Genomic DNA, 11,968 nt, shown 5'->3' on the forward strand with positions numbered 1-11,968 from the left:
TAAATCATTGATTTGAGATTTTTCCAAATTTTCTAATGTAAGCATTTAATACTATAAATTTCCCTGTAAGTATTGGTTTAACTGTGTCCCACAAATTTTGATATGCTGTATCTTCACTTTGATTCAATTTAACGTATTTTCAATTCCCTTGAAGCTTCCTTTTTGACCCATGAATTACTTAGAAGTGTGTTGTTTTGTTTCCAAGTATTTAAAGATTTTCCTCCTATCTTTCTGTTACTGATTTCTAGTTTGATTTCATTGTGGTCAGAGAATATCACATTTATGATTTTAATTCCTTTAAATTTGTTGAGGTTTGTTTTATGACCCAGATATAGTCTATCTTGGTACATGTTCCATGAGTGCTTGAAAATAATGTGTATTCTGCTGCTGTTGGATGGATTGTTTTGTAAATGTTGATTAGGGCCCATGATTGGTAGTGTTATTAAGCTCAATATTCTTATTGATTTTCTTTCTAGTTGTTTTATCTGTTGTTAAGAGGGTGTTGAAAGCTCCAACTAAGATTGTGAATTTGTCTATTTCTCTATCAGTTTCTGTTCAGCTCTATCAGTATTTGCTTTACATTTATATACTCTGTTGTTTGGTGGATGCACATTTAGGATTGCTATTTATTTTTGGAGTGTTAACTCTTTTATCATAATGTAGTGTCCCTGTGTCCCTAGGAATAGTCTTGGCTCTGCATTCCACTTTTTCTGATACTAATATAGCAGTTTCTGTTTTTTAAAATATTACCATGGTATAATTTTTCCCATCATTTTATTTTCAATCTACTCACATAGTTATATGAAGTGGGTTTCTTATACGCAGCATATAGGAGAATCACATTTATTAATCCACTTTGTGGAATCTGTCTTTTATTTGGCATATTTAGACCATTTATATGTAATGTAATTATTAATATGTTAGGGATTAAGTCTGCCATTTTGCTTTTTCCTTTCTCTTTGTTCTCTGTTGTTTGCTTTTCTGTTCCTGTTTTTGTTTTCCTTCTTGTGGGCTAGTTGAACATTTTTAGTATTCTATTTTTATTTATCTATAGTGTTTTTAAATGTATCTCTTTGTATACTTCTTTAGTCATTGCTGAAGATGTTACATTATAGATATACAACATATCATATTCAACTGGTATTGACATTGTATCAATTTTAGTGAATGTAGAAACTTACCTCCCTGTATGGTCCTTTACTCTTTCTCATTTGTAATGTCTTCAATATTCTACATACTTTGATAACTACGTTAGATCATGTTATAATTTTTATTTCCATCATCAAATATAATTTAGAAAACTCAAAGAAAATAAACATATTCTTTTTCCCTATCTTTTTGCTTACTACATTTTTCCTTCTTTCATATTGTTCTCTGATTCCTTTTTTATTTCTCTTTCTGTTTAGAGAAATTCCTTTAGCCATTCTCTAGGATAGTTCTATATTCTGTTATTTTACAGTACATCTGAAAATTACGTGATTTTTCCTTCACCTGAAAAGGTCTTGATTTCCCTTTATTACTGAGATATTTTCACTGGATATACAATTCTAGATCGACAGCTCTTTTGTGTCAAGACTGGAAACATATTTTGTCACTTTATTTTGGCTCCAGACAGAGAGGTCTGCTGTCATTCAAATTGTAGCCCTCCACCCTGCCCCCAATAAGTAAGGCATCACTTTTCTCTGGTGGCATTCTGGAGTTTTTCTTTGCATTTAGTTTTCAGAAATTTAATGATGATGTGTCTTGGTATGTATTTCTTTGGGTTTATCTTGTTTGGGGTTTGCTCAGTTTCTTGACAAAAGGCTTATCTCTTTGGTCAAATGTGGCAAATTTCCAGCCATTATTTATTTGAGTACTTTTTCAGCCCTGCACTTTAAATCCTCTTCTTCCTGGACTCCAGTGACATAAATGTTAGAGCTTTTTTCCTTTTTTTATAGTCCGCAAGTCCATGAGCTTTTGTTCTTTTCTCTTTCTTTTTTTTCAGTCTACTTTCTATTATTCAGATTGGCTAGTTTCTATTTTTCTACCTTCAAGTTCACTGATTTTTTTCTTCTCTCCCTTCCATTCCACTGTCAAGTTCATCCACTGAGATTTTTATTTTACTTACTGCATTTTGCAGTTCTAAAATTTCCACTTAGTTCTTTATATTGTCTATTTTTACACTGAGATTTTCTGTTGTTTCATTTGTTTCATGTGTGTTTGTGATGCTCAAGGTAAATAATCACAGCTTTAAAATCCTTGTCAGATAATTCTGATATACCATCTTGGTGTTGACATCTGTTGCTTGATTTTTTTCATTCAAGTTGAGATTTTCCCCAATTCTTTGTATAATGAGTGGTTTCTATTGAAGCCTGGGCATTTGGGGGATTAGGTTATGTTGGAGAAGAAGCCGTCACGCAACCTGCCACCTGCCCTGAGATTATCTAATCACTGCCCTGGGCCTGGAACTTCCCCCCATATGAAAGCTGGGTACTGAGCTGTTGTGTAGCTGAAGATTCTTCTTATTTATTAGAAGAATATATTTTCCTGCTGTGATTACACAGTAAGCTTCCTTGTACCGTTTACACATGTATCATATGGCACCTGGCCAGCCCCAATGATTGTATCTGTCCCCACCAGGAAAGAACAGGGTCTTCGCCTGCAGCTAGAGAGGGTTGTGTGTTCCACCCATTGCCCCACACCTGCTGGCCATGGGAGACCAGCACACCCTACAGATGTTATCTTGCTGCATCTTTTCTTCTTTCTGTAAGTACAATATTGTTCCAATCAGTGCCTTGAGTTTGAGTCCTCCTTGGCAACTCTGAAATCACAGCAGATGCAGTGGGCCAAGGTCTGTAGGCTCCTCCTTCTGCTTGTTGACATTGCTGTGCTTCTTGCTGTCCTCCATGTGGTGGAAATCCTCACTTGGGATTAGTAGCGGGATCTTCCTGCTCAACAGGTTATGAAATTCTGGGGTTCAAAAGGTAGGAAAAAACCCAAGGAACTCACTCTCATGTCATGCTTCAAGTCCTGAGATCCCTGGTGGGTCTGTCTGCCTTCTTCCTTCCCCTTTTCAGAGTCTTCTTAAGTTCATCTTACACACAATGTCCAGAGATTTTAGTTTGACTTAGTAGGAAAAATAAGGACAACCATGTTTACTTCATCTTTCTGGAGGAAAAAAATCCGTATTTCCTTTAGTTGAACTATCTTTCCTCTTGCTTTAGGAGTCATATCTGCTTCCACTTCCAATATTGGAACAATATTTAAAAGATTTCACTTCCTCAATACTCCCCAAGCTACAGGTATGCTTCTTTGCATGTTCTATGCTTTTGTCCTGTTTGGAAACTTATTATTTCTCACTTAGATCATTTCAATGGTTTCCTAACTAGTCTCTAAACTGTCAATCTCTTCCTTTTTTTCTAGTCTCTCCTGTTCTATAGATTATAACCAGGTTTATTTCCTTAAGCACAAATCTTATCCCTTGCTTCCCTTCCTCCATAAGTTTTGTTTTTAAAATAAATTTTATTGTATGTATTCAAGGTATACAACATGACCTCGATAACTTTTACCAGCTCATTACTGGCTACTTAGTAAAATTCGGACTCCTACTTGGGGTTCAAAGCCATTAATATAATAGTTCACCTCCCTGTTTACAGCCTTATCTTCCTCTGCTCTCACACAAAGTGATCCACTTCCAGACCTTGGACACACACTGTGCATTTTCATCCCAGGCCTCCACTCATGCTCTTGTCTGTCTCAAGGAAACCTTCCTTGATTACCTAAGTCAAAGCTGGTGTTTCCTCCCCATCCACAACCATATACTTTTGCTTACATCTGTCTTATAATCCATGTCATAGTTACAAGACACAATCTACGGTTCTGACAGGGTCTCTCCTCTTGCATAGAATCAGGCCTTCTTGGATTAGTGGTCTAGGAGGGAAGCAGACCCATCAACGGCTACAAGACTGGGCTGGTTGCTTGTGAGTAGGAGGTATAGTGTGGAAGCATCTGTTTACTTCTAGAAGGTGCACCAGTTCCAGGAGATTCTATTCTGCCCTGGGATTCTCTGAAGGTCCAGAAAAGGAGGCTTTAGAGACAAGTCCACTATGTATGTCTTGGAAGCAACTGTGGAGATGCTCTAAAGCAAAGCTCCCTGCCCTTCTTAGATTTATGACAAGTCTGCAATATGGGCAGTACACCCTCTGTGGCTAAAGGTGTTTTCTCTGTAAGCTAGGGTTTACATCTTACCAGCTGTGCAAACTCTGGACAAATTACTTAGCTTATTTAACTCATCTGCAAAATGTGGATAATTAAAGTACCTAAAGAGAATCACACAAAAATGCTTAGAACAGTTCATGGTACTCAGTAAATGTTAGCAATTACCATTTGCAATACTTTCCATCAAAGGGCCCTGAACAGTAGAGGAATACGAGGGATGATCTGGAGGAATGCCCCAAATTAGTCTCTATATGCATGAAATTTCTTTTAAGGCTTTTGTTACATGTTAAATATTTGTGCAATTTTGTGTTCCACTCCAAGATACAGTTGAGCTTGTTTTAATACCTGATTTATATTTCTTCTGGAAAAATGTTTAAGAAAAAATTATATTCTCGAAACATGCCTCTCTGATGAATCTCTGGCACCAGGTGGAGTCTCCAATTCATACATTGGAGGTGCACAGTCCCCGCAGGCCTTGAGACAAAGATTGCACAGGACTAGCCACCAGGCCAGCACCAGAAAGTGTGTCTCACTCACCAGTGTCATGTGGGATGGGTGCAGCCCCTGCCCTCCCATTCACTGACCTTGCAGAAACTGAGGCTCACAGTCTCAGTCCATCTTTCTCATTCAGGAGCACTCGCCTGTTGTTGGATATGTGAAATGTGGTCAATGTCAGCATGGAAAGAAAAAACTTGGCTTGGATTTCCTGGGCTATGATCATGAATAAAATAAGGCTAAAGAGAGCTATAATCTAATGCACTATATTACTATAATTAGAGCTTCATGCATAGGGCTCTCTCCCACCCTCCCTCCAAAATAATAAAACAGTTTAACATAAACAGTAGTGACTTTAGTCTCTATCATGCAGTGTTCAGTGATTGGGTAATTATGGTAACAGCATATAGTTAATGCACGCTGAGTTCAGAATGTAAGAGAAAAGAGATGAGAAACAGCACACAAATGAATAAAGTCATAGAATCATAGCACTGCAGAGCTGGATGGGACCCCAGCAGTCGTGCACCTTACATACCCATTCTACAAAAGAGGAAAGTGAGATTCAGAGAGATTAAATGACCTGCAAATGTCAGATGCTTAGATAGAAGTGGAGTCCAAACAAAAGCAAAGTTTCCTCTCTCATGTCCAATATTCTTTCTCACCCACCACATTGTCTCTGGGAAACTTCATAAGGCAGTTTCTAGAACACTAGAAAGTTTTCTGCATGGCAAGCAAACTGTGTTAGACAAACCCTGCTGAAGTAGAGACAATGTTTCTGTGAGATTAAGATGCTCTCTGTCTTTTCATTGTATGTCATGGCATTGGATGTCAACAGCAGCCAGCAGTGAACACTTTTCATTGTATCCATTTCATTCATTTGATGTAGAAGAGAAGAAAAATTAGCAAATGCACACATTAAGATTATGTTTAACTAATGATGAGGTTAATTATTTTAATTTTAATCAATTTTAATGTTGTCCGATTTTATTTATGTTACTACAATAAGAGCATCAAATAAATAATAAAACTTCCCATATGAATGTTTACATTTCATAGTCCTTTCTTTTTTTTCCCCTTGAGGCAGAGTCTCACTCTGTCACCCAGGCTGGAGTGCAATGGCACAATCTTGGCTCATTGCAGCCTCTGCCTCCCAGGTTCAAACGATTCTCCTGCCTCAGCCTCTGGAGTAGCTGGTATTACAGGCACATGCCATCATACCTGGCTAATTTTTGTATTTTTTGTGGAGATTAGATTTCACCATGTTGGCCAGGCTGATCTTGAACTCCTGACCTCAAGTGATCCAAGCACCTCGGCCTCCCAAAGTGCTGGGATTACAGGCGTAAGCTACCATGCCTGTCATACATTTCATAGTCTTGTATTACATGGAAGAAATTTAGGCAGAGCCAACACTTTTTGTAATGAAGGCACATGGACTTCCCCCCAAAAATAAGCCAAAAGTCCTCATGGTACAACTTGGAACCAGATTCCAGCTTATAGACGTTTAACCCATATTTTTCACAGTGTGTTGGACATAAACACAGTCACAGTCAAAGTCATCTGCACACCCCCTCTCTTCTCTTTCCTGTAGAAAGGGAGAGGCTGATGTCACTGGAGATAGGATGAGCTCATCTCTTCCACTAATCCCTGCTGACTGTCATATGCTTCTCAATCCCAGAAAGCCAGACCTAGGGGATGGGGTCAAGGTTCTTCCTCCTTCCTACTTTGTCCAATAACTGCCCATTAAAACGCCCCTGACACCACTAGGAGCTGAGGCTAACCTTGAAGGAGGCAGATTTGTAAATCCTATTCTTCCTATGATGAGAACATGCACCACTTTGGAAAGAGCAATGGGGGGTCACAAGGCCAGGCACCAGACCAGGGGGCACTTTCAGGAAGTAGCAATGCAATTGGAAGTCTTCTCTAAAGAAGCAAGGTGTACGCCATTACCTCCAAGAGAAATGAAGACACCACTAAGAAGCAAATTGCTCCTCAGAGATAATAGTCTTTCTTTCCTGGACTTTGACCTTGCTCCTCCCCTGAAAGGCAGTCAGGGGTCAAAGGTCTTGCTTCACAGAGTCACACCAAGTCAGATTTCAAGATGGGAGTAGGAGGATGTTGAGGTGGCGAGGGACGCAGGCATGGGAAGCAGAGCTGAGAACAGGGACATGAGCATGGAAGACCCCTTTTCCTAGGTGCCTCTGCCTTCCTGTTGAGGCTATCAGTGGGACTCCCCTTGGTGTCTAGTCCAGTGTAGTAGTGGGTGCAGTCAGTGGCCACACCGACCTGACATCTGGGAGTGTATGTGTCTCTAGAGCACGTTCCCATCACAGTACTTACATAGTCAAAGTTTTATTTGAATATCCCCACGAGCCTACTCCCCAGTGGTAGGGCAAGTACTATTGTCTTCATTGACTGGAGGAAACTGAATTTAGCACTTATAGATGCTAAATTTTCTGAGGATCTACTATGCTCCAGATACTCAATAGTGTTGTACCTACTTAGTTTTTCCTCATCTGTAAAATGGGACTAATAATGGTACGTCTCTCATAGGATGTTATAATAAGGATTAAATAACATAATGCAGGAGAAATGTGTCACATGGTGTACAGGAGGCCTTCAATGTGTTAGCTGATCCCTACGATATCCCTACAAGTGTCTATTATAATCTCCATTTTACAGATAGGACACTGAGGCACAGAGAGGAAAATGGCGAACTAGGAGTCAACCAGCATGTTAAGAGGCCTCTTCAGGCCTTCAATGCGGATTGGCACTCTTTGCGCTCAAGAACATGATTTTTCTGGGAGCTTGTGGTCTGTTTACAATTTCCATGCACTTTCCTTGACCCATTCCCCCTGACTAGAGAAAGTCTTCTACATACTGTGTTGTGACCTGGTTTGAAGAGCGATTACAAAGCCTCTTATCTCCAAAAATATACAATGATTTGTCATCTTCCAAATAAAATTTCAAGCACCAGGCTGTATGAAGACTTCTATGACATAAAGAAAGAAGCTCTCACAAAAGACCCGAGAGCTGTGAAGCAATTTTGAAACAAGTTGAGTGTTTGAGGCCAGTAATAATAGGAAAGTCAAAAGGGTGTTCTCATCAATATTCTTACGATTTCACAACTCCTTTTGCTTTATTGCCTAATTTCCATCTCAGTCCTTTTTTCGTAAAAGGTTAAGGGATGGAAAAAAGATAATTGGAAAAAACATTCCTTATTTCCGTGGCTTCTTGTATACAGTAAGCATTCCATAAATGCTTGTAAGATGTATGAATAAAGTGATGGTGAAAGAATGCATCTATTTTCTTCATGTGAATTGGCTCAAAGACCAGTTTTATGGGGACTGACTATAAACTACATCCTTGAGAACATCCACTAATGCTTTGCTATAAGTCCTACTGCCTTTACGTTTTTTTATGTACCCGATGCAAGGATATACCCCCTGAATGCAGCCCAGAGGCTCAGGTGGTATGCTAGCTCCATCAGAGCTCACTTCTGCTTTGCAAACAATCAACTTGAACTTGAGCTTGAGTAGGAAGCTCCTGTGCTTATGTCAGGATCAAAAGCACGTGCAGGCAGACACCTTCCTTTTGGTGGTGTGTGCATTATATGCCCTTTACTGGCAACTTGCCAATTCCAATCCCATTTCCACCTATTTGATGAGTCTTCAAAAGGATCAACACACAAATGAGATCAATAGACTGACACCTCTGAAATACGACAGATGTTTTGCTGGGAGTTTCATGACTGAGAAGTCATGAAAAGAGAACTGGACTCGTCAGAGCACCTGAGTTGGAGTCTTGGCTTGGTGGTCTCACTGGGGAATGCTTCTCCTTCTTCCTCATCTGTAAAGTGGCAACACCTACTTAACAGGATGTGTGCATTGAAAATGTTTGTGAGAGCACCTTGCAAATAGTGGAGAGAGAAGCTGGCTTATTTCTAAGGATCATTAGCACCAGCAGAGGGGCAGGAGGAGGAGCTCATTGTGTGCCACTGGTTTGCTCTTGACTTGGAAAATAAATCACTCATGATATATTCTTAATAGCAAGTAACTTCAGATTATTATTATTATTTTTTTTAGACGGAGTCTCGCTGTGTCACCCCGGCTGGAGTGCAGTGGCCGGATCTCGGCTCACTGCAAGCTCCGCCTCCCGGGTTCACGCCATTCTCCCACCTCAGCCTCCGAGTCGCTGGGACTACAGGTGCCCGCCACCACGCCCGGCTAGTTTTTTGTATTTTTAGTAGAGACGGGGTTTCACCATGTTAGCCAGGATAGTCTCGATCTCCTGACCTCGTGATCCACCCGCCTCGGCCTCCCAAAGTGCTGGGATTACAGGCTTGAGCCACCGCGCCCGGCCTACTTTTTTTTTTTTTGACAGAGTTTTGCTCTTGTTGCCCAGGCTGGAGTGCAATGGTGCCATCTCAGCTCACTGCAACCACCGCCTCCTGGGTTCAAGCAATTCTCCTGCCTCAGCCTCCCGAGTAGCTGGGATTACAGGCACGTGCCACCACACCTGGCTAATTTGGTATTTTTACTTGAGATAAAGTTTCTCCATGTTGGTCAGGCTGGTATGCACCCCACACTTGGATACATTAAGCTTACCAATGACAAATGCCTGTGCATAAATGAATGAGATATCCCCAAAGCAGAGCAAAAGTGCAGTCCTAACATAGTTAAAAGCAACCCCAGATGACAATCCATTATCTAACCATATATAACATGAATTATTTACATTCCTATAGCACTTTACAATTTTTACAACACATTCATGGCCATTATTCAATTTGGTCCTGACCACAAACCTGGCAGCAGGTGGGGTAGGTGATACTATCCTTTCACATAAGGAACACAGAGATGTTAGAGAATTTGAACAAGACCACATTAGAAATAAGAGACAACGTCACTAAGCCATCCAAGTCTTCAGCTCAGTTCAGCTCATTGTACTGTACCTTCCTCAGGTGAAGTAATATTTTTTTAAAAGACTGTTTTTGCCTCTTTAGGTAAAAGTCTCTTACACTATCTTTTATCCATTCACTCTTCCACCTCCCTATTTATTTACCCATCCATCTACCCCGTCCATATATCCACTGATTCATCCATCTACTCATCTGTCCATCCATGCATCCATCCATGCATCCATCCTTGCATCCATCCATCCATCCATCCATCCATCCATCCATTTATTGATCTATCCACCCACCCATCCATCCACATATCCATTCTTTTGTCTGCTCTCTATGTGTGTATCTATATCTATCCATTTATCTTCCTATCCACCCACTGATTCATTCATCTATCCACCCACCCATCCATCCATTCACTCAACATTTGTGGTCCTTCTTTGTGCTTGTTACTATACAGAGTACAGGAACTACTTACCAGTTTTTGTTCTGATAAAAGGCAATGTTTTCAGTAAACAGGGATAGCTACAAGAGTAGTATCTGCATCAGTTTCTTCTCATTTACCATAGGTTTTCCCTGATGACAGCAAAACAAAATATTGTGCTCTAATTCTTCCTGTCAAATGCAATAAAGTACCTGGGAGGATGGCAACAAAAGGACCAGGAAAATACCTAGTTAGTAAGAGTTCTTTCCTTTATAAGTGCATTAGAAGTACAATAATTATGGTTATGTTGTTGGATCACTTGAGATGAAAAGGGCACACTTCCAATTACTTCTCATGAGTAACAAGTTCCAATAATTAGAAATATATCCTTAATAGGGTCTTGGAACTTTTTGGAAGAGCTAAATTAACCATCTAGGTGTTTTCTCAGGCTGCCATTCAGAGTTGAGACTCACTTATCTTCATGATTGCACTCTGTTTTGGGCAGTGAACCAATATCAATGATGCAGGTGCCCTAACATGTTGAGACCCTGTAAAGTGATGTGTTTCAAAGGAGACAGGAACAAAATTTCACAAATCAGAACAGATGGGAAAAACATATGGATCAACTATCAATGAGTAATCAAAGAGGGAAAAAGACCCCAAACTGTGCAAAAGAAAATAAAAACATTTTTATTGCAAAAGAAAATAAAACATTTGAAATTTATAAACAAATAGAATAAAATGGTAACAGTCCCATGAAACATTTTTAAAATTTGCCCAAACAGAGTGTAAATTTTATGAAGTTACTTTCACCAAGTTTCTGCATCACCAATGACTTATATCAATTAACACAATAGAGCTGTGGTGCTCAAACCTTAGCACGCATCAGGATCACTGGAAAACCCTGTTAAAACATAGATTGCTAGGCCCTTCCCTCAGAGCTCCCAAGTCACCAGGTCTGGAGTAGATCTCAAGAATCTGCGATTGCAGCAAGCTCTTGGTGCTGCTGCTGCTGGTCTGGGGACCCCACTTTGAGAAACGCTGCAATAGACCATCTCCAGCCCTCATCTCCCTTAACTTCACAGTTGTTGTACGACACTAGGGATCACTCCCTAGACCTGTGAAGCCCAGCTTCTCTTGCTTTCCTTGCCATCTCTCCTCTGTTCCTTTTTAGCCTCTTAGCATTCTTGGGATTTTATCCTGAGCTGCTGCTCTTTCACTGAAATCTGACTGAGCCAGCTCATTCACTCTGAAGCTTTCTGTCACCACTTAAACCTTGTGGGTCTCCAGGCTGCAGCTCCCACCTGTGTTTCACAAAGGCAGAGTTTTCATCGTCTTGTTCATGACTGCATCCCAAGTGACAGAGCATGCCTGGCATATGGAGTGTGCTCAGTCGGTATGAGTTACAACTCCCCAGTAGGTATTTCTACCTGAATGCATCACACACTAACTTGCAACCGAAACTAAGTCCACACAGAAAGAAACATACCAAAGGAGGATATTATATATACAAGATTCTTCTCCCATCTTTCCAAGAGTACCATTAACCATCCATTTTGTAAGACCCAAGAAACCGAAGGGCTATCCTTGAATTCTCATCTGGCGAACATCAACTTGTGTTCATTTTACCCCATAATTCTTGCAGTTTCATTCATTTCTCCCCATTCCTGTTGCCCCTGCCCAGTCCAGGTCACCACTGTCTCTCACCCGAATGCCCACTTGGCCCCTCACCCACGCCTCCTGTAATCTCCCAACCCCACAGCCGCCGGCTGAGTCCTCAAGTCTCCTCCTGCCATGCCAACCACGCAAGCCTGTCCTAGAGCTCTCCTAGCTCTTACAGCCAAGCCCCACCCCTCAGCAGGGTCTTTGTGTCAATCTGAAAGGGTCCCTACGGCGTTTCCAGCATTATTTCCCACTTCTCTCCCACAGCCCTATACTCCAACCATTTT

The sequence above is a fragment of the Macaca nemestrina genome, chromosome 13 (assembly GCF_043159975.1).
Source record: "Macaca nemestrina isolate mMacNem1 chromosome 13, mMacNem.hap1, whole genome shotgun sequence".
Lineage (NCBI taxonomy): Eukaryota > Metazoa > Chordata > Mammalia > Primates > Cercopithecidae > Macaca > Macaca nemestrina.